General features: G+C 38.4%; 1 protein-coding gene across 7 annotated transcripts in view; it reads right to left on the bottom strand.

Annotated features, from left to right (window-relative positions):
- The window catches only part of LOC107132925 (uncharacterized), a 471,858-nt gene that overhangs the window by 299,433 nt on the left and 150,149 nt on the right, over positions 1-22,276 (bottom strand). For all 7 annotated transcript variants that reach the window (XR_009496428.1, XR_009496427.1, XR_001501312.3 and 4 more), the window contains one exon: positions 6,211-6,328. The gene's annotated coding sequence lies outside the window, so the exon portion shown is untranslated. The remainder of the gene's footprint in view (positions 1-6,210; positions 6,329-22,276) is intronic.

Below are 22,276 nucleotides of genomic sequence, written 5' to 3'. Positions count from 1 at the left end.
ACTTGGACAAAAGAATTGGTGGAAAGCATGAAGAGAAATGAATAGACTGTACATAGGAGACAAAATAAAGGACTTAATGATAGGTTGGATGTGGACAGTAAGGGATAAGGACTTGTTGGAAATAAGCCTAGGTTTCTGGTAGCCCAATAGGCAGATAATTGTTTCTAAGCAGAGATTCAGTAATCAAGCTTCTTCCATTGGGGGCTCTACCACCTGCAACTGATGGCTTCCAAGGTCCCTGTGGTCATCTACATCAAGAGGTAGATCAATAGCAGATTGAAAATGAGAACTTTTTATGGAGCAGGGCTGGAAGAGGCTTACATCACTCTGCTATATTCCTTTGGCCACACTTGTGAGGAAGGTTGGGAAATAGAGTCTATCTAGCTGTGCATACAGAAAGAAGAGCAAAGGAGTTTTGTCACTAGCTAGCAGTTTCTGCCTCAGTGGAGACACTAAAAAATGAGTACAGTTGACCATTGACCAGTCAAATATCCATTTGACCCTCCTTAGAGATCAAATTGCCAACATCCACTGGATCATGGAAAAAGCAAGAGAGCTCCAGAAAAACATCTATTTCTGCTTTATTGACTATGCCAAAGCCTTTGACTGTATGGATCACAATAAACTGTGGAAAATTCTGCAAGAGATGGGAATGCCAGACCACCTGATCTGCCTCTTGAGAAATTTGTATGCAGGTCAGGAAGCAATAGTTAGAACTGGACATGGAACAACAGACTGGTTCCAAATAGGAAAAGGAGTACGTCAAGGCTGTATATTGTCACCCTGCTTATTTAACTTATATGCAGAGTACATCATGAGAAACACTGGACTGGAAGAAACACAAGCTGGAATCAAGATTGCTGGGAGAAATATCAATAACCTCAGATATGTAGATGACACCACCCTTATGGCAGAAAGTGAAGAGGAACTCAAAAGCCTCTTGATGAAAGTGAAAGTGGAGAGTGAAAAAGTTGGCTTAAAGCTCAACATTCAGAAAACAAAGATCATGGCATCTGGTCCCATCACTTCATGGGAAATAGATGGGGAAACAGTGTAAACAGTGTCAGACTTTATTTTTCTGGGCTCCAAAATCACTGCAGATGGTGACTGCAGCCATGAAATTAAAAGACGCTTACTCCTTGGAAGGAAAGTTATGACCAACCTAGATAGCATATTCAAAAGCAGAGACATTACTTTGCCAACAGAGGTTCGTCTAGTCAAGGCTATGGTTTTTCCTGTGGTCATGTATGGATGTGAGAGTTGGACTGTGAAGAAGGCTGAGCGCTGAAGAATTGATGCTTTTGAACTGTGGTGTTGGAGAAGACTCTTGAGAGTCCCTTGGACTGCAAGGAGATCCAACCAGTCCATTCTGAAGATCAGCCCTGGGATTTCTTTGGAAAGAATGATGCTGAAGCTGAAGCTCCAGTACTTTGGCCACCTCATGCAAAGAGTTGACTCATTGGAAAAGACTCTGATGCTGGGAGGGATTGGGGGCAAGAGGAGAAGGGGACGACAGAGGATGAGATGGCTGGATGGCATCACTGACTCAATGGACGTGAGTCTGAGTGAACTCCGGGAGTTGGTGATGGACAGGGAGGCCTGGCGTGCTGTGATTCATGGGGTTGCGAAGAGTCAGACACGACTGAGCGGCTGATCTGATCTGATCTGATCTAATACTCTGTATATGAGATTCCACATCCATGGATTGTAGCAACTGTGAACTGTGTAGTACTGTTTAATTTACTACCAAAAATGTGCATATAAAAGGACCCATTAAATAAAAACTCTTATTATTCAAAGGTCAACTATATATTCTTTAGTAAGGCAATGGAAGTGTTCCATTGGGGCAAAGAACAGTTTTCTAACTCCTAGAATTTTTTTCGGTTTCATCTGTTTTTCTCTATATCCCTTCTCTTTATCATACTGTTTGTGTTCAAGAATAAGTAGGAGTGTTACTTGATTCCACATCTGTATGTATTCATTTTTAATGAGAGCAAACCAACTTTTCAATACCTATCCATTCAGTGGATATTTAAGGGTCTACAGTTGTCTCAGTCTAGTTGTTTCCTTCTTATCCAAAGAAGGCACAAAGAAAGAAAACTATTCTTTTACAGTTAAAAAAAAAAGGTTATCAGTACTTTAAATTTATAAGAAAAATGTTTATGTGCAAATATGATTACTTTCAGCTTCCCTCATGGTCAGACAGTAAAGAATCTGCCTGTAAGGCAGGATACCTGAGTTCCATCCCTGGATCAGGAAGATTCCCTGGAGAAAGGAATGGCAATCCACTCCAGTATTCTTGCCATAGATAGAGTAGTCTGATGGGCTTCAGTCCATGAGGTCACAAAGAGTCAGACATGACTGAGTGACTAACACACACATGATTACTCTAATGTTATTTCTAGTAACCAAACAAATGAAAACAGTTTAAACAGTACAATAATGGGGGCATTTACATTATGGCACACCTATACAATGGAATATTATGCAGTAATTAAAATGTTTAGAAAGAGATTTTTATGGAGTGGAGAATATTTATGACATAGTGGTAAGTGGGCAATGCATAAAGGACTATCTCAATTACATAAATATGTGTATGGAAAGAAGAAGTGCACCAAATATTAACTATGGTTATTTCTGAGACAGGATCAAAAGAACATTGTAGTCTCCTCTCTATACTTCCTTATATCTGTAATTTACTTTTTACAATGATATTCATATCAAATTAAAAGTTTTCTTTTTAAAAATTAAAGCCAATTCAAAGAAGCCACAGAAATCTTGAAAATATGATACGTAATCACAGATGGAAAACTCAGCAGTGGCCACAGGACTGGAAAAGGTCAGTTTTCATTCCAGTCCCTAAGAAAAGCAATGCCAAAGAATGCTCAAACTACCGCACAAAATTGCACTCATCTCATACGCTAGTCGGACACGACTAAAGTGACGTAGCAGCAGCAGCAGCACACGCTAGTAAGGTATTGCTCAAAATTCTCCAAGCCAGGCTTCAGCAATACGTGAACCGTGAACTTCCAGATGTTCAAGCTGGTTTTTGAAAAGGCAGAGGAACCAGAGATCAAATTGCCAACATCCACTGGATCATGGAAAAAGCAAGAGAGCTACAGAAAAACATCTATTTCTGCTTTATTGACTACGCCAAAGCCTTTGACTGTGTGGATCACAATAAACTGTGGAAAATTCTGAAAGAGATGGGAATATCAGACCACCTGACCTGCCTCTTGAGAAACCTATATGCAGGTCAGGAAGCAACAGTTAGAACTGGACATGGAATAACAGACTGATTCCAAATAGGAAAAGGAGTACGTCAAGGCTGTATCTTGTCACCCTGCTTATTTAACTTAGATGCAGAGTACATTATGAGAAATGCTGGGTGGAAGAAGCACAAGTTGGAATCAAGATTGCCAGGAGAAATACCAATAACCTCAGATATGCAGATGACACCACCCTTATGACAGAAAGTGATGAGGAACTAAAAACCTCTTGATGAAAGTGAAAGAGGAGAGTGAAAAAGTTGGTTTAAAGCTCAACATTCAGAAACTAAGATCATGGTATCCGGTCCCATCACTTCGTGGGAAATAGATGGGGAAACAGTGGAAACAGTGTCAGACTATTTTTGGGGGCTCCAAAATCACTTCAGATGGTGACTGCAGCCATGAAATTAAAAGATGCTTACTCCGTGGAAGGAAAGTTATGACTAACCTAGATAGCATATTAAAAAGCAGAGACATTACTTTGCCAACAAAGGTCCATCTAGTCAAGGCTATGGTTTTTCCAGTGGTCATGTATGGATCTGAAAGTTAGAATGTGAAGAAAGCTGAGAGCTGAAGAATTGATGCTTTTGAACTGTGGTGTTGGAGAAGACTCTTGAGAGTCCCTTGGACTGCAAGGAGATCCAACCAGTCCATCCTAAAGGAGATCAGTCCTGGGTGTTCATTGGAAGGACTGATTCTAAAGCTGAAACTCCAATACTTTGGCCACCTCATGCAAAGAGTTGACTCATTGAAAAAGACCCTGATGCTTGGAGGGATTGGGGGCAGGAGGAGAAAGGGACAACAGAGGATGAGATGGCTGGATGGCATCACAGACTCGACGGACATGAGTTTGAGTGAACTCCCGGAGTTGGTGATGGACAGGGAGGCCTGGCGTGCTGCGATTCATGGGGTCGCAAAGACTTGGATATGACTGAGCCACTGAACTGAAATTAAACAAAAAATGGACGGTGAAACTGAAGGTTCAGTCTAAAATTTTGGAGGTGGTTACCAGAAAGCTAAAGCACTGAAGAATTGATGCTTCTGAACTGTGGTGTTGGAGAAGACTCTTGAGAGTCTCTTGGACTGCAAGGAGATCCAACTAATCAATCCTAAAGGATATCAGTCCTAAATATTAATTGGAAGGACTGATGCTAAAACTGAAATTCCAATACTTTGGCCACCTGATATGAAGAACCGACTCATTAGAAAAGACTCTGATGCTGGGAAAGATTGAAGGCGGGAGGAGAAGGGGATGGCAGAGGATGAGATGGTTGGATGGCATCACCGATGCAATGGACATGAGTTTGTGTAGGCACTGGGAGTTGGTGATGGACAGGGAAGCCTAGCATGCTGCGGTCCAGGGAGTCGCAAGGTGTCAGACACAACTGAGTGACTGAACTGACTGAACTGATGACTTCTTGGTGACCTCTATGCTTCAAAGATTACGTTCACCACCAGACACATCCACAACTGAGCATTATTGTGGACGTGTCAGGTCCATCAGTGCTGGTAAGGCAAAGCCAAAAAGCAGAACTGAGGCCAGAAAATCAGATCTCAGTAGATGATTGGCATAACAAAGCCAAACCTCCTAGTAAAAGAGAATTGAGGGAAAGGCTGGACTTTGGCTACACAAAAGCAAAGCAAGAGGTCCAGGCTTTGAACAAGTTGATGTAAAAGGCAAAGCTGCAGGAGCAGTTTGTATTCAAAAGTGTTAAGTGAGGTTCAGGAGCAAGGAGTTCACATTAATCTCCTATGATGGAATTTCATGCCTCAGGTGAAAATCTAAGGCATGCCTGCAAACATCTTAACAAACAAACATCATAGCTTAGTGTTACCAAATCGGTGTTACCTTTTTCCAAGAAAGGTACTTTTTAATGCCTCGATATTTCAGTAGTAATGATGATAACATTTCCTGAGCACCTATTATATACTTTTTACTGTGGCCTTACACTGCACTAAATGCTTTATATGCTTACAGATATTATCTCATTTTATGACATGAGCATTTCTATCCTATTTGAAAGATGAAGAGACTGAGTCTTGGAGAGGGAAACTGCCCAAGTCACACAGGTAGAAAGTGGTGGTACCAGGTCTGCAACCCAAATCAGTCTGACACCAAAGCTCACAGGCCTAACCACTTCATTGCAGGTCAGTGGTTAGTTCCCTGTGGCCATGGATATTTTCTGTGCTTCTTTTTTTAAACATGTCAGTAAACCAAAAATCCTATCTACCGGGGATGAGGCTAATAGAAACCATAGGTGAGTAAAGAACATTAAGATCTTCGGTGCCTGTTAAAAGAATATTACTACTAAATATATATATATATATATATATATATATATATATATGTATATTTATTTATGAGAGTTAATTTGGAAAATAAAGAAGTCTCCTCAGCATTCCTAACATTACATCATAAGCTCTGAAGTTGACTCTTCTTTATCTCTAGCCAAGGTAAATAAGGAAGAAATGAAAAGTTTATACTAGAGATGGCTAAGAAACCATGAAAATTAGCCCAGATTCAGGAAGGATCTAAATGGAATAAGTAAGGTATTAAGCAATTAAGATTTCTGTTTGAAAACACAACATACAGCCCTTATGTAATTCATCTTTGGATCACTGAATTGTACCTTCTTTAGACCAAACATCCAAAGAACAGTAAAATATAAAATATAAATATCAAAAGCCTTTACAGTACAGCAAACATTTCTGTGGACTGAAGCATAAAATCAACTGGGCAAAGCTGAACAATGAATAAAAGAGTAAATACTCCCTTCTTTGCTTCTCAGAGATTTATGTAGCACTGTTGAATATCAGTTGCAACTTAATAACATGCTTATTTTTTTTTAATGTGTCAAGATTTGACATGTTTTCTTCTGTTGAGTGAAAGCTCATGCAATTAGCTGTGCAGAAAGCTACAAACATGGTCAGGCCACTTTACCTTAGCAGAGGTAATTGTTTGCAAATCATTGGAGTGTATAGGCTCCAAGTGCTGGTCAAATCTAGCAGACCATTCCAAAAGTAACCATGGGGCTTTGGTACGTATCATTTACTTCCTCCTGTTCAAAAAAACAAAAAAGGTTAACCCTTCAGCAGCAATTCTCATCCTTTTTCCAAGAGATGCTTTAAATACTCTGGGATGAAACTGAAGTAAAATGAAGTCAAGTAAAGTGAAGTGAAGTGCAAGTCGCTCAGTAGTGTCTGACTCTTTGCAACCCCATAGACTGTGGCCCGCCAGGCTCCTCTGGTGGGAATTCTCTAGGCAAGAATGGAATTCTCTCCATGGAACTCTCCAGGCAAGAATACTGGAGTGGCTTGCCATTTTCTTCTCCAGGGGATCTTCCCAACCCAGGGATTGAACCTGGGTCTCCTGCATTGCAGGTAGACTCTTTACCATCTGAGCCACCAGGGAAGCCCATGATCATCTTGGAGGAGGGTCAAAATCAAACATCTGCTCAACAACAGCAAAGAAATTTTGGATTTGTTTTGTCTTTTTAATGATTTGAGTGCCAGTCTGAAGATTTCATTTTGAATTCACTGCACTGATATCAAGATACACTTTATATTCTATGAGTGTGCTTAAAGGAGAGTAGGGTAAGTTTTGATATCAAATAAACTGAACTAGAGGATAAATAAAAAAACAACAAATGCAAAATTATGTAACACAAAGTTTTTCAGCTCTGCCAGATGCTTCTGTAGCAAAGAAGGTATCCCAGCAAGTCAAATGCATGCCCTGTTATCTTCACAATAGCTTCAATAACGAGCTATTTGGTGTGGAAGCAGGCTTGGGCCCTGGCTCTTGATAGTTTTATAGCCCTTGGTCAAAGTTTTCAACAGCATTTGGGCAGGCGTGACTAGGCAGCTAGATTACACATACTGACTTTCCACTTGCAGATATACAGTATTTACTTTACAGGGTGAGCCAGTAAATCAGCTGACCAATTAGGCCACAGATTCTTTGTGCCTCATGAAAGCTAAACAAAGACTGAATATAAAAATCTCAGAAACGCATGAAGACTGGACTTTCCTTTAACGTGTCTTCATATAATCTCCATGAAAAAGAATGTCAATGACCAGTAATCTTCAGAACTACTTCAGTGTAAAAAACAGAGCATCTCTCAAGTGAAGAGCTCTAGTTCTTTGGGTTTATGGAGACCCACATTCAGACAGTAGATAGGATCAAACTTCAGAAAAGAAGGCAATTTTTATAAGAAATCTCCAGAACTCCTCTAAACCCCACTGCTATTTGGCCTGTCATTTAAGTACCTCCACAGTCAATATTCCAACTTTTTTACCAATATTTCTATCAATCAATTCTCTCTTCTAGCCAAATTGATCTTCCCATGGTCCCCTGAACGTGTGATGTGCACTGCTACCTTGCTGCCCCATCTTGAACCATTGAACACCACTTAGAACGTCATCATCCTTGCCCAGTGGCCTGTAGGTCACTGCTACTTGAGTGGCTGCCATACTGCAAATTCAACAAATCTAGTCTACCATCAAGACTATATTCTTATTCAACTTCCATCACCAGTACCAGCATTCTTACATTTCAGTGAGGCTCAAAACCTTGGACTTACTTTTCAGTCTCCTTCTTATTCCATATATCCCATATTTACTCTTCCAAGAGTCCCACAGCCTGTGGATTCTAGCATTGTTATATTTCTTGCAAATAACCACCTCCCTTTTTTCAGTTTCACTGCCAACACCCTTGTTCAGGCCTATTTTCTCACCTGGGCCATTTAAAAACTTTCCCATTGTCCTCCCTGTCTCCAACTTCTCTACCTTTAATCCAATCTACATACCTCAGCCAGATTAATCTTCCTAATTTCAGCTCCAAGTCACATCACTTCTTTGTGAAATACCTTCAATAGCATCTCATGGCCTAATAAAGTGTAATTTAGGAGCTGACCCCAAGAACATTTCCCAATAAACTTTCTATACTGAAATCTTTATCTCAGAATTTATGTTCACGGAACCCAACCTAAGACACCCAAACACCTTTCATATCTTTCGCTTCTGTCCTTCATATAATGCCTACATTCCAGTCAAGCCAGGGCATCTGCCATCCTTAAAGACATCCCACGCGTTATCACTAACCAATTCATCCACAAAGTATCTACTGAATATCTAAAATATTCCATACTCTAGAAGAGGTATTGACAAACCTAAATGGATATAGACAAGTGAACAGGCCATGAGAATTCAGTATGAACACTGATTTTCCAGCTGAGACCAGAGGAAGAGCAAAGGAGAAGAGGGTGCTAGCTCAGGAACAGTGTACACAAAGTCCTGGAGATGGGAAAACTCATCTGGGGAGTCCACAAACTGTAAGAGCACTTCAAAATGGCTGAAGCTCAGAGAGCTTAAGTGGTGGGAGCAAGACTTGAGGCAAGAAAGGCCAGCAGGACCAGAACAAGAAAGAACAGTAGCCTTATTTTGGGATCTTAACACTATCCTTAGGACAAAAGAGAGCTATTAGAGAACTTTAAAGTAAGAAAATAATGACCACATTTGTGCTTTAGAAAGATTTCTCTGCCTACAATGTAAAGGAAAAATTAGCTGGAGGACATATTGAAGGCAGGTGGTTACTGTAGTCATTCAAGTAGAAGATAATGGAGAGCTGGCCCAAGGAGGTAACAATGGAGACCAAGATACCTGGACAAATTCAGGAGTTACTGAGAAACTAATATAAAAGGCATGAGGATTTATCATATGGAGGGTATTAGGGAAGGAGGAGTCAAAGATTAAATCATGTTTCAGACTTAAATAACTAGATGTATATTATTCACTGAAAAAGGAAACACTAAGGAAGATACATAATTAGGGAGAAAAATAAGGAGTTCACTTTTGGCCATGCTAGATTTAAGGTACTTAAATAAGAGTTGGATATGTGGGTGTGTACAAAAGACAGTTAGCTATATAGGTCTGACTTTTGAGAAAGCAGTCTGGCTAGAGGCATGGTAAGGCATCATCAGCCTACATTTGGTCATAGAACCTGGGGGTAAGACTGAAAAGAGCTGTCATAAAAGCAGAGAGAAACTCAGCGGAGTGTGGTGTCATGAAACCAAGAGAATATTTCAAGATAAAGCCAAGGGTCAACAGTATCAAATAGGCCAAATAAAGTCAGGACCAAAAAGATTGTCCCCTAACTATAAACACCTCTGTGCCTTTGCTCAAACTATTCTACAACTAGAAACCATAGAAACATTTCCCATATTTCTTTCAAGGATAGTCTCAAATCGCCTCACATTTTCGTGGTGATTTATTGAACATCATCACATGTTACCTCATTTACTGGCTAAGATTTCGAGGGTTAAAAACCACCTCTTATGTATCTTGGCATCCCTCTAAGCTCATTAAAATGTGAATGCAGTAGGTTCAGAAAAGGAATCAAATTTGCACTGAAAGCTCCATGAAAAGAGGAGAATCTATGGATGGGAAGAGCTGGTCCACAGGCCAGAACTATTGCTTGTTCCTGTCAGCAAGACTGCACAGCTAAGACAAGTCTGTGTCATGAAGCATTGCCCTTGATTGTTTAGAAAGAGATACAGTCATTATCCTTATATGCGAACTTACTGAATGAAATGATGGTGACAAGCTCATCCTGCCTCTTCACCATGACAATAACCTCATGGACCAGGTTAGCGACAGATCTGAAGCAAAATACCCACAACCCCAGATCCTGACTGACCTCACTTACCCCAAAAGGGAGGCCATGTATAGACAAGGATAAGGGAGGCATTTGTCTTCTGACTGTTCTTTTTTCTGGAGGGCAAATATCTAAAAAGGAAAACCTATTTGAATAGGTGCAACTGCCAGCTTCACTTACCCCTTCATAGTTAATGAGCCTATTTTGTTTTATAGGTGCTTCAAAAGAGCTGACAGAGAGGAGACAGCTCTGAATGGAAAACACGAAGCAACTTGCTGAGCTCTCATTGTGAGGTCAACTGCTTGCCTTCTCGTGCCCTCACAGACCTACATTTAAATGATCCCCTTTTCAAACACAGAGCAAAACTCAAAGGAGAAAAGAATTCTCACGTTTCAAGTGTCAAACAAGGCAGCTTGAGGGATATGCGGCCACCAACACAGTAACAGTTAAAGCAATAGTGATGTGGTACATGTTTTGAAGACATTCAGCCTAAACCTCCAAAACTTGCGGCTCAGCAAGTTGCCCTCCCCCATCCCTGCCTACGCAACATTCCTCTTAAGTTCTCAAGAGGCCCTGGCATTTAGAACACTGGCAAATATTTATTCAATACCCAGAAAAGTACTTTAAAAAACGGTGGGTCCTTGATAGTGGTAACACTCTACACTGGTAACAAATAACCCTTTACGCAGTACCTTTTTATAAATGGAGAAGACAAGAATAGTGAAGATGAAAGTTAAAGGTAAAAATTCCCAGCAGTTTCTGTCTGGAATATGTTACCTAAAAAAAGAACAGTTCAGTAAGATGTTAGTCTATGCCTATTAGTATTCAGCACCACAGGAGTTTGGGTGGTCCCTTCTTTTCATCAAGTCATCTTGTCATTCAGCTCTGCTTCTATATTAATATTGCACATAATATTGCAAACTTCACTCTGGATGTCTTTACCCCTTATACTGTGGTTTCCACTGACAACCCTGAGTGGCTTAAAAATATACGATCCACTTTACACTGGCCCAGCCTACAGGTGTCCAAGCAGGCATGGCATCATTAATGTGGGACCAGCCATGTAAGGGAGAGAATTTCAGACAGAAGAAAGAGCACTACAAATCTGAAGCTTAAGAAGGAAATTAGGGATTTAATCCAATGCCAGCATTTTACGCGACTTGAAACATTTTTAAACAAGCCAAGACATGAGAGAAAGTATTTCACCAAGGTCACATAGTTACAAGGATCTTCTCAGAATTAGTTATTCTCTTGTGCCGCTGTTTTAATACCTGTAATACTAGATTCCTATCACAATATAATGACTTCTCTGGTGGCTCAGCAGTAAAGAATCTGCCTGCCAATGCAGGAGACACGGATTCAATCCCAGGGACGGTAAGAGCCCCTGGAGAAGAAAATGGCAACCCACTGCAGTATTCTTGCCTGAGAAATCCCATGAGCAGAGGAGTCTGGTGGGCTATAGTCCATGGGGTCGCAAAAGAGTTAGACATGATTTAGCAACTAGACAACAACCACATAATAATATGAGTAGCTACACTTTATAATCTTAATAACCACACAGAGCCAACAGTTAACTAGCAGGCCTTCTGGAGTAACACACACAGAGGGATTAAGAATAATTCAGGCAGAAAAGGATATTCTCCAAACACTAACTAAATGTTAAGTTGTAAAGAAGGTTATTTGTAATAGCCCACAAATTTTTCACCTGTAGCTAGTAAAATTATAACAACAACAAAAACAGGTGGAATTTTTTAGGTATATTAACACATCTAATTCTGACAACAATCCAATGGAGCAGAATTATTATTACCCCCATTTTAGAAGTGAGGGAACCAGGGCTCAAAAAGGTTAAGTAATTTTCCCAATTGTTTACAGGTTCTATAGCTAATGAATGAGAAATCAAAAAGTTAGATCTAAGCTGTCAAGCTTCAGAGAGTGTCCTCTTAACCATTATGCTGGTACTGACTAGCCTTAATATCAATCAGTTCAGTTGCTCAGACAGACCTTTGTCACCAAAGTAATCTCCCTGCTTTTTGATATGCTATCTAGGTTAGTCATAGCTTTTCTTCCAAGGAGCAAGCATCTCTTAATTTCATGGCTGCAGTCACCATCAGTCAGACTTAATATACACAACCATAAACAACATGCATAAGATTGATTTAATTTTTAAAAGTTTTATTCTATATACAAAATTTAAGATTTTTCTACTTTTATATAGATCTTGGAACTGTTGATCTAAGACAGTAGAATAATACAGTATCCCACAGTTTTCAAGCTGTCCTCTCCACTGATGTATTACATTTCATTTCACTAGCTAATGTTTATGACTAATTAATATAAGACTGCATTCAGTTTAAGAACTAAAGGTATGGACTTATTTTAACATTTCACAAGAATGCAGACTTTTTCTCTAAAAGATGGCCTTTTTTAAACTAGAGATTTAGCACCTCTATCTTTTGGTCATCGTTCATAAGTTGTTCCAGTCCCCATAATTTATTAGTGGAAATTATGCTTGGTTTTGCAATAACCCATTGCAGATTGTAAATGGGATTACTTTTCACTAAGTGTAAATAAAAGATGCCAATTGTTACTACATATTTTATCAATGATAAATTAACTGTAACTACAAGTGAGCTCACTTTTTGAAACAAAAAGCCTGAATTTTTTTAATGGTCAAAATAGGAGATGGCTTCTCTGTCAAATACTTATCACATACATTTAAGCTGATCAGAATTCTCCCAACTGTCAAATTATAAATCACTGTCAAAAAACAACAAATTAATTCATTTTCAATTTACAAAATAATTGGAGTAATTACAATTCAATAGAATTTGTTGAATATAATGTGACTAGTCAGTACCAGTAACAAATAAGCATCTGTGTTATTTACAGGCAGAAATAAAAGGGTTACTTATTTTTGTGGAAGATCAACTTCTTTTTAGCTCTTCTTCTCTAAGTAGCACATGGGCCTCAACAGTTCATTTTTTCTCTCACTTTTCAAATAAGATAAAGTAAAAATCTGATTTCAAAAAATAATTATAAACTAAGCATACTAAGCATGGTATCTTACTTTAGTAAGATAAACATGATGAACAGGACAACATAATAGATGCTCATGAGATATACCTAAAAATTAAAAAAATAGGTATAAAATAGTTTAGCACCACCAGTTTAACTACATTTTTAATGGAGAAAGACACAGTGTAGTAAATTTCACTGCTGCTGCTGCTGCTAAGTCACTGCAGTCGTGTCCGACTCTGTGCGACCCCATAGACAGCAGCCCACCAGGCTCCGCTGTCCCTGGGATTCTCCAGGCAAGAACACTGGAGTGGGTTGCCATTGCCTTCTCCGAAATTTCACTTAATCATTATAATTCTTTGACCAAGTTTCTACATACACTTGTAGTATTTCTAATTTTTCTATTTTATTTTTACTTTCTATACTATTTTCATTGTAATTACTTCTTTGGGGGGTAAGTTTTGCAGTGAAGCTTTTATCATTTATGAGATTTTTATATACATCAAATGTTACTTCAGTCATTCCAAATTTTCTTTTCATGACCATTTTTTTCATATCAAGTAAACATTTTGCCATCTCAGTTTTGTCAGTATTTTATTCTTCTGTTAAATTTTGTAAATAACATATTTTATAATGTGAAGTTTTAATAACCGTCATTGTTATTTATTATTAATTCTTTACATATATAACATTCATTGTGATCTTGATTAAAAAATAACTGATTGCTTTGTTGGTTCATGATAATGAGTAATTTCTCTCAGATAATCCAGCATTGACGTAATTATTAACGGTCAACCAGTTGTATGGTTTGTATACTTCTAATCACCTTTGTATTCCATGAGCTAACTGTCTACATCCTACATCATTGAGTGAATTATCTTGATCAAGTTGTTTAACCTGATGACCTGGTTGTTTCTGTTTTCTAATTTATAAAATCAAAGTTATAATAGTGCATACCTTATAAATTGAGAAAATGCATGCAAACCATCTAAAACAGAGTCTGGCACCTAGAAATCAATAAACACAGCTATCATACTTTTCACTTTTGTTATTGGTGTTAAGTAAAAAGCAGAAGGATCAAAGTGTTGTTGATATCAATGTAATGGAGTCAAAATGGTAAGATCAAAGCAGCAAAATTAAAATGTGGGATCAAAATATCCTGTTTTATTTACACCTAGTGCCTAACTCTCTTTGAAAGAAGAAACTTTCATTATTACATTCTCTATCATAATTTAGCAACCATTTTACTGTCTTAGGAATGACTATATTTAGTTCATTTAAGTAAAAAATAAAATACAACACTATGCAATTCATAGCAAAGACTTCTACCTCCTAGTGACTTGTTTTTGGCTATAACAACCGCTCACCGTTCCTAAAAATTGCAATACGTGTGTTAACTCACTAATGTATATAGAGGCAAACATCCTCAGTGAAATACTAGCAAAACAGAATCCAATAACACATTAAAAGACTGATACAATATGACCAGGTGGGATTTATCCCTGGGATGCAAGAATGGTTCAGTATGTTGCTGTTGTTGTTGTTGTTGTTCAGTTGCTAAGTCGTGCCCGACTCTTTGCAACCCCATGGACTGCAGCACACCAGGCTTCCCTGTCCTCCACTATCTCCTGGAGTTCAGTATAAGAAAATCAATTAATGTGATAACCTACATCAACAGAACAAAGAATTTAAGTCACATGATTGTCTCAGTAGATGCAGAAAAAAAGTGTTTGACAACATTCAACACTCTTACATGATAAAAACTCTCAACAAACTAAGAATAAAGGGAAATACCTTTACATAATAAAGACTATATATGAAAACTCCATAGCTAACATCATACTCAATGGTGACGAAATGAAAATTCTTCCTCTAAAATCAAGAATAAGACAAGGATGCTCAGTCTTACTACTTCTATTTAACATGGTACCGGAAGTTCCAGAGCAACTAGATAAGAAAAAAATAAAATACATGCAAATTGCAAAGGGAGAATTAAAATTATCCCTGTTTTCAGATATCATGATCTCATATACAGAAAACTCCAGACATTTAAAAAAATGTTAGAATTGATACAGGAGTTCAGTAAAACTGCAGGATACAAAATAAATGTACAAAAACCAGTTGCATTTTTATACACTAGCTAGAAAGGAAATTAAGAAAACAATCACATTTTCATTAACACCAAAAAGAATAAAATATTTAAAGATAAATTTACCTAAGGAGGTCAAAGATTTACATACTAAAAACTATAACACATTGATGAAGAAAATTAAGAAAGGCAAAAACAATGGAAAGACACCCCATATTCATGTATTGGAACCTTAACACTGCTAAAACATCTGTACCCAAAGTGATCTACAGATTCAATGCAATCCTTATCAAAATTCCAAAGACAATTTTTATAGAAATGTGAGATACAACTCTACAATTTATAAGGAACCACCAAAGGTCACAAATGGCCAAGTCAATTTTAAGAACAAAGGTTGAGGCATCACTTTTCTGATTTCAAAATAGATTATGAAGCTATAGCAATCAAAAAAGTATGGTATGAGTATGAAGACAAATAGACCAATGGAACAGAATAGGGCCCAGAAATAAACTCACACAGATATAGTCAACTGATCTTCAACAAAGATTTCAAGAACACACAATGTGGAAAGGATAGTCTTTTCAACAAATGACTTTGGGAAACTGAATGTTCATATTCAAAAGAATGAAACTGGACCTTTTTCTTACGCCATTAAAAAAAAAAAAAAAAAAAGACTGAAATAGAAACCTCAAAAACCTAACACTCCTAGAAGAAACATCGGGGAAAATCTTCATGACATTGGTTTTGGCAATGATTTCATGACTATGACACCAAATGCACAGGCAACAAAAACAAAATTAAAAACTGGGGCCTCATCAAATTAAAAGACTTCTGCTTAGCAAAGGCAACAATCAACAGAGTGAAAAGCAATCTATGGATTGGGAGAAAATATTTGCAAATCAAAGATCTGATAAAGAATTCATCTACCAATAGATACAAGGAAATCCTTCAATTCAACAACAACAACATCCCACTAATAATCTGATTTCAAAAATGGGCTTAGCCCATTTTTAAAACATTGTAAAAAAAATAATGTTTTATAGTAAACATCACCTGTCCAAGGGAGGCCTGGCGTGCTGTGGTTCATGGGGTCGCAAAGAGTCGGACATGACTGAGCGACTGAACTGAATTGAACTGAACAACTGTCCAAAAAGAAAATGGGCTAAGGACTTGAATAGATATTTCTTCAAAGATATAAAAATGGTCAACAGGTATACAGAAAAAGTGAGTGTTCATCATCACTGATCACCTGGGAAATGTAAATCAAAACCACAAGGTATTATCTGATACCTGTCAGAATGACTATTATGATAAAAGGCAATAAGAATTGGCAGGGATATAGAGAAACTGGAACAGCTGAACACTGTTAGTGGGAATGTAAAATGGTGTAGTCACTGTGGAAAATATTATGAAAGTTTCTCAAAAACTTAAAAATAGAATTACTGTTATGATTCAGCAATCCCACTTCTGGGTATACATCCAAAACAACTGAAATTAGGATCTCAAAAAGGTATTAGAACTTCCATATTCATTGCAAAACTATTCACAACAGCAGAGGTAGAAATAACCTAAATGCCCATTGACAAAAGAATGGATTTTTTAAATGTGGTATACCCTTACAATGGAATACTCTTCAGCCTTTTAAAAAAAAGAAATTCTGCAATATTTGACAATATTGTGGGCCCTTAGGACATTATGCTTAAATAATCCAGGTACAGAAAGACTAAAGAGAGTAGGAAATGGCAGTCCACTCCAGCATTCTTGCCTAGAAAATCCCATGGACAGAGGAGCCTAGAGGCCCACACTCCATAGGGTCACAAAGAGTTGGACACAACTGAGCAACTGAGCATAGAAAGACAAATATTTCATGATTCTACTTATATGAGATATTTAAAATAGTCAAATTCATAAAACCAGAGACTAGAATGGTGGTTACCAGGGGTTAAGAGAAGAAGAAAATGAGGAGTTTTTAATCAACAACCATACAATGTTAGTTAAGATGAAAAAGTTCCAGAGATCTGTACAATGTTTGTGTCTATAGCCAACAATAATGTATTGTAAACTGAAAATGTGTTAAGATAGTAGATCTCATGTTAAGTGTTCTTGCATTAATAAAATAAAACAGAAAACATATCTCAGTTTTAAATGCTTGAGAACCTCCAATAATTCACAGGCTGCTTATTATAATAACAAAGTAAGTATTTTTGACATGGAAGTCTGATCACCTTTCCGATCTTCTCCCCAAAGCATTTTGATGGCTCCCCATTGTGGCTCAGATGGAAAAGAATCTGCCTGCAATGCAGGAAACCTGGGTTCAATCCCTGGGTTGGGAAGATCCCCTGGAGGAGGGCATGGCAACCCCCTCCAATATTCTTGCCCAGAGAATCCTCATGAACAGAGGAGCCTGGCAGACTGCAGTCCATGGTGTTGGAAAGAGTTGGACAAGACTGAGCCACTAAGCATAGCCACAGCCCCATTGTTCTTAGGATTAAAGAACATGGCCTTTGAGACTCTGGATGATCTGGGCTCAGCTGCCCATCTTCATATTAGCCCCTCCTGCTGCCTCATCCTCACTCTATTCCAGATTCCCTGTCCCTCTCTTTCCCTGTCCCCCATCATAGAGCTTTGGTACTTGGCCACAGCCTCTAGGGAATGGCTCACCCCACTCTTCAACCGAGTAACTCCACTTCTTTCAGATCTCCCACCTCACAACTATGTCAAACCCACCTATTTTATGCTCTAATAGCTCCCTTGGACCGCAAGGAGATCCAACCAGTCCATTCTGAAGGAGATCAGCCCTGGGATTTCTTTGGAAAGAATGATGCTAAAGCTGAAACTCCAGTACTTTGGCCGCCTCATGCGAAGAGTTGACTCATTGGAAAAGACTCTGATGCTGGGAGGGATTGGGGGCAGGAGGAGAAGGGGACGACAGAGGATGAGATGGCTGGATGGCATCATGGACTCGATGGACATGAGTCTCGGTGAACTCTGGGAGTTGGTGATGGACAGGGAGGCCTGGTGTGCTGCGATTCATGGGGTCACAAAGAGTCAGACACGACTGAGCGACTGAACTGAACTGATATCATTTTGAATATATTTGTATGGTTATGTGATTACCATCTTTCTTTCCCACTGGATTCTAAACTCCATACCTGGTTTTACTCACCATCGTTCACCACTGTTTAACAGTGTGCCTGGAACAGAGTAGGTGCACTATGAAACAAATGAACGGCCTCAACAAAATAAGCAGATTTAAATTATATTTATCATTTGTGATATATAAATGTGTAGTCTCCCAATATGTAGTTCCCATTTGGGGCACATTCGCATAGAGGAAGCAGGTTTTTCACCCTGAATAAAGCCCTCACCACAGGAATCCAAGGAGAGAGCATGAAGAACTTCAGAGATCAATGACATCTAATTCCCTAGGGAGGGATTAAAGTTACCATACTGGTAGGGAAAGCCAGGAGGTACTACAGCAAGGCATGTTAACTGCATTAGGAGTTATTCTTGCCACAGCTACTCTCCCTTCTGAGAGTTCCTCTCTTCTCAGATATTATAAGGATTTCTGACCATCTAACAATATTGATCTTTTGACCTCTCTGAAAAGAGCCACAATTTTTTATAGCTTGGAAATTGTTTCATCTGTTTTTCAGCTCACCATAACCTAATTTCAAACTATAATATTTGAAGGAGAATCTAAACATGCAAAAAAAAGTTTACATGATACACAAATCTCAAGAGTATCTCTTCATGGAATCATGGTGTCCTAAGAGTGGAATGGACCTACAAGAGGTCATAACCCATCACCTTTCACACCTGCAACCATGAGTCACTCCAACCTTCTCTCCTGAGTGTTCCCTTAAGCTAGGGCAATCTGTCCCATATAGTTTAAGAAGACTTGGCATAGAACTTCATGAAAGGTCTGTGATAAAAGAACAAAGAAGGTTATATCTCTCCACAAAGATGTAGAGAAATAGGAAGAGATGGAGCAGAAAAGGGAGGCTAAGTGGAATAGGAGCTGGGAAATGAATAACAGGGGAAAAAAAAAGCATTAGGGGAAAACTGAAAATTAAAAAGAATTCTGGAAACATGCACAAATTGAGATAGCCCAGGATATGAGTCAGAGAGACTTGATTAAAAAAAAAAAAAAAGACAACCAAGAAAAATAAGGAAAATGAAGATGGCTTTGCTTTTTTTGTTATTGTTGTTCTGTTGTTCTCTTAGCATAAGTTTACAGTTACTAAACAATGCAAAATTAGAATTGTAATGATGTGCTATATGTGAGGGAACTCAATTTTTCGAGGTAAAAAATGCAATCAGCCAAGGATATGTGCAAACCAGAAGAAAAGATTCAAGATGTAAGATGCAAAATAAAGCATACCTTACATCTGTTTTTTTTTTTTTAAGAAATCACATTGAACAGCTAAGATTCCTTTCAAAATGCTTAATATTCCTTCTCTTCACCAGCTTCCTAACAGTGTGTTCACCCACATATCCCAATGTTGGTGGCACATAAAACAAACCTTTCATAAAAGTCAGAAATAAAAATATATATATATCAGGAGGTTCCTGATATTGGCAAGACTCCAATTCACATATACTCTTAGGCTAGACCCACTAACATTAAGAAGCCAATTTGCTCTTAGTTCAGTAATGGAGAAGGTTCTACCAGCCTTGGTTTCCATGTACTAGGGTACTCTCTATAAGGAACAAGACATCTCCAACAGATCTTCAGAATTCTTTTATGGAATATTGCTGCAAGGTGTGTAAACTCTTCCTGACTACCAGTCTACAACAAGGCAGTAACTGAAGTATCAGAAGACGGTGAAATTTTGGCTCACTGTATTTTTGACCAATAGTAGTGTAAGAGCTTAAGAAAGAATGTACTATTCATGAGTGTGAAACCTACAGCAGGGAAGCCATCTCTTAGGACAAAACACTTGCATACAGTAAAGGACATTCTGCTCCTCAGGAAGATCTAGTGCTGATCAACAATAAAGCAAATAAGGGCTCTGTCAAAACAAACTAACAACCACTCTTTGAAAGGGACAAGGTGCAAATCATATAGAATAATCTTAGCTGAAAAATGTCAAGAAGGAGGCACAGTAACTCCCTTTCTGCCAAAGGCTGACTCCCTGGGAGGAACTCCCAGAGCAGTCTTCAAGTCTGTTGACTTGTTTTTTCAAGCTATTAATGTAACTCGCAGCTACATTGGTTTGTTTTGTTGTTGTGACATGGTCTCCATAGATGTGCATTGAAATTGTGCCCAGCTGCACTGAAGCCAAGAACCATGCAATCTGGAGGTTGTGCAAGCAAGATTACAAGGCTCCAAGGTATCCAGTGCCTGCGCTGCTCATCTCTTCCACTTACCTCGAAGCTTGGCTTGTCTAGCCTGGGCAAGGGAATGCTGCACTGGGACCAGATCCAAGTGCTTTAGGAAAGTGGCTACATTTACAGGGAAGGAAGAGAGTTTTATCTTCACATCAGGGCTTTATTTGCATGCCTAAGGAATGGTCAGCTTAACCAGGATCAGCTTAGTGCCTGTTTGTTTTTAGTTGTCCCTCTTCCTTTTTGTATGGAGCCCAACTTTCTCATCTTTAGTCCTCTCAGGAGTCCATTACCCTTATGTTTTCTTCATCCTCTGTCAATCTCAGGAAATGTATTTGCAAGAAATAACTTGATCAATTCATTCACACCAAACTTAGAAAATAAAAACACAGGGGGAAAGATAGAGGGCATCCGGTTAAATCTGAATTTCACATAAACAATTACTATTTTTTAGTGCAACCATGTCTCATCCAACATTTGGGACATATTTATATTAAGATTATTTACCGTTTATTTGAATTTCAAAATTAACGTTTGTCCTATACACTAAATAAGTAAATGACTACATGAAAGAGTAAATGGCTTATGATGTTTTTACCTCTGCCAAGGCTACTGTCTGAATTTTAACTTAGGGTTAAAGTCCCCATAGCTCTAACTAAATTAATAATTAGGAGATCTTAGCAACAAACTAGAAGAAAAACATATTGTACCAGGTAAGCAATCACTTATTATGCCCAGCCATAAGGAGTCACATTTTCTAAAATTAAAAGACTACAACCTAGAGGCAGAAAGCATCACTTGATTTTTACCTGCTTGTACTTAAGGCTATTTATCAATGTTTATTTCAAATCAGATAATATGATTGTTCACATTAATTGGTGCTTTATTCTTCTAGATGGAGAGAACACAATTTAAAGATGCAAACCTCTGCACCAAAATATCTGTTCTCACACTATCTTCCATGAACTGGAGACATACATGGAGTTAGTTGAACATCCTAGGCCTCAGCTCATATCTCATCAACGAAGACGTTACATGCCATATCTATCAACAAAGCCAAGCGTGAATACATATTCTTGAAGTTCTCAGAAAACCTATAGTTAGGGTCAGAGAAAAGGAAAGATATATGAAATTAATGGTAATCAAAGAGAAAATAGGAAGGAGAATTGAAAAAAGAAAGAAGAAAATTATAAATACAAATATCAAAAATGTAAAGGGAGTGAAGAAGACTCTTGGGACCAACCCCAATTATCTAGAATAGGTGGCTACCTCCTGGTGTGAGTTAAGTTCTGGGAAGATCCCTGTGGAAAATACTAGAGATAAGCTCATTTAACATCTGTTCCAACCTCCTTCTGCAATGCCTTCTTATGTATTACAGAGGCTAATAAACAAAACTGCCTTTTTCCACACTTTCTTATAACTAGGGTTCTAGATATGCTATAGACTCCATTATTAGATTCACTTTCCCAAGGGGAATTCAGACTCTGTAAAGCAAGGAGAGAGACTGGACATGAGGCATCGTTCTGCTGCTGCAGATGGAATATTAACTCCCCAGTTTAGCAGAAGTGGTTTCCTGACCACAGCTTCTCTGTTTGACAGGCAGCATCCAGATCAAGACAAGTACAGCAGTTTCTATGATGATTCAGTTGTGATGCGGCCTCAGGATTTGTTTCTGGAAGCTCCCCAGCCTAGATTCTATTTCTTCTACCCACAGACCCGTTCTGTAGACCACTGAATACCCTGTCATTAATACATTTCAGCTTAAGCCAGCTAAAGTGGGGTCTGTTCTCTGCAACTGAGCACTAACTAAGACAAGCTGCTACTACCAAAATATCTACTTCAGTAGCCTAATGGTTCTCAACTTGGCAATGTCTGGAGACATTTTGGGGTCACATATAAAAGGAAGATTACTCTTGG

Source organism: Bos taurus, chromosome 11 (genome assembly GCF_002263795.3).
Source record: "Bos taurus isolate L1 Dominette 01449 registration number 42190680 breed Hereford chromosome 11, ARS-UCD2.0, whole genome shotgun sequence".
NCBI lineage: Eukaryota > Metazoa > Chordata > Mammalia > Artiodactyla > Bovidae > Bos > Bos taurus.
This window is presented reverse-complemented; position numbering and strand designations above follow the sequence as displayed.